Below are 1,337 nucleotides of genomic sequence, written 5' to 3' on the forward strand. Positions count from 1 at the left end.
GCAGGGTGAGGGCTCTGGGTGGAGGAGGGGAGGGCAGGGTGAGGGCTCTGGGTGGAGGAGGGGAGGGCAGGGAGAGGGCTCTGGGTGGAGGAGGGGAGGGCAGGGTGAGGGCTCTCGGTGTAAGGAGGGGAGGGCAGGGTGAGGGCTCTGGGTGAAGGAGGGGAGGGCAGGGTGAGGGCTCCGGGTGGAGGGGCAGGGTGAGAGCTCTGGGTGAAGGAGAGGAGGGCAGGGAGAGGGCTCTGGGTGGAGGAGGGGAGGGCAGGGTGAGAGCTCTGGGTGAAGGAGGGGAGGGCAGGGTGAGGGCTCTGGGTGAAGGAGGGGAGGGCAGGGAGAGGGCTCTGGGTGGAGGAGGGGGGGGCAGGGTGAGGGCTCTCGGTGTAAGGAGGCTGGAGGAGGAGGAGGTGTGTTTGGGGGCATGAGAGGGCTCGGTTGACTCGTTGCCAAAGCACACAGAGCTGTACAGTACAGGGACAGACAGCTGCAGCCTGGCTGGCTGATCAGGGCCTGGCGGGACCCAGCCTGTCTGCAGGGGAGATGGGGATCTCCACGGCTCTGAGGGGGCTGTCCCCCCTCCTCCTCAACCTTCGGCTCGGTTCGGATGGTTCGGACAGGTGTGAACCGAACGCTCCCATCTGAACTCTGGTGCGCCCCGAATAATCGGACGGCAGTAGTTCACCAAAAAAGGGTCTCTGGTCTCTGCCCCCCCTTCCGTTTGTGACTCGTTACTGAACACGCTGGATGTGTCGGCGTTGTTCTGGGTTTTTTCCGGAGATGTTCTTTTACAACGTCATACTGCATAAGGCGTTTAACCTCTCCCTCTCTCACACACATCAGCCTCTTCAGTCTGCGTGCTTTATTCATGCTTATCTAACACCCTCACCGTCTTGTATAATTATATAACTGTCTGACTGAGCACGCACACACACTCTGCTTATTGATTCAGACTAGCTGTGACGGCTATCATTAGCACGGTAGGTGTGTGTGTGTGTGTGTGTGTGTGTGTGTCACTCTGTGTCAGCCAGGCCAACCTCTTCCTAGTCCGGAGGCTCAGTCCACTCCACCAAACATTTCCCACGGCTAATAAAATACCTTTCATTTTTACCTTCAACATCGGGTACTTTGTTACTTCCCTTACCCCTAGCGAGCTGGAATGTAACACTAGCCGTCGCTACGTTCATGAGCCTGTCTGGTTGCCATGTCAACCACCTCACCCAAAAACAAGAATCAGATTGTACCAGGTCCAACCATCCCTGGGTCTCAGACAGAGTGTTATTCAGAGGGTTATCTGGGACTTACATCCATGTATGTATAGCCACTGATCCTTGACGAATATCATT

This window comes from Nansenia antarctica, assembly GCF_963989245.1.
Source record: "Nansenia antarctica genome assembly, chromosome: 1".
In the NCBI taxonomy this organism is placed as follows: domain Eukaryota; kingdom Metazoa; phylum Chordata; class Actinopteri; order Argentiniformes; family Microstomatidae; genus Nansenia; species Nansenia antarctica.